Source organism: Penaeus monodon, chromosome 20 (assembly GCF_015228065.2).
Source record: "Penaeus monodon isolate SGIC_2016 chromosome 20, NSTDA_Pmon_1, whole genome shotgun sequence".
Taxonomy (NCBI): Eukaryota; Metazoa; Arthropoda; class Malacostraca; order Decapoda; family Penaeidae; genus Penaeus; species Penaeus monodon.
Genome location: NC_051405.1, coordinates 39,432,200 through 39,432,623, shown reverse-complemented (window position 1 = coordinate 39,432,623; position 424 = coordinate 39,432,200).

Genomic DNA, 424 nt, shown 5'->3' with positions numbered 1-424 from the left:
ATACAAGAAAATAATTCATTACATACATCCATCTAATCATCTATCTACCTACCTAATTATTCATTCACTTACTCGTAATGTAAATGAACAACAACACCATTGCCATCTTCAGAAATCCCGTTTACATTTTTCCTGCATCGAGGAGCGGAAACGAGAACGCAGGCGGGCGGAGATTGGTCATTACACCAGCCAATCATAGCGTTCCATCGACGACTCGCCTCCCCTTCGCTCAACGGTCGTCGAGGTGGTTTTCGGGTCAGTTAATTGAGAGAGAGAGGGGGGGGGGGGTTGTTTTTAATAGGGCGGTCCTGAGTGCAAATGAATGCTTTGTTCTCAACGGGATTACACACCATCTTTGCTGTTGATAGAATGTCGTGTGATTGCTTACGTAAATAATGATCAGTGGGTAATGGCTACGTACTTG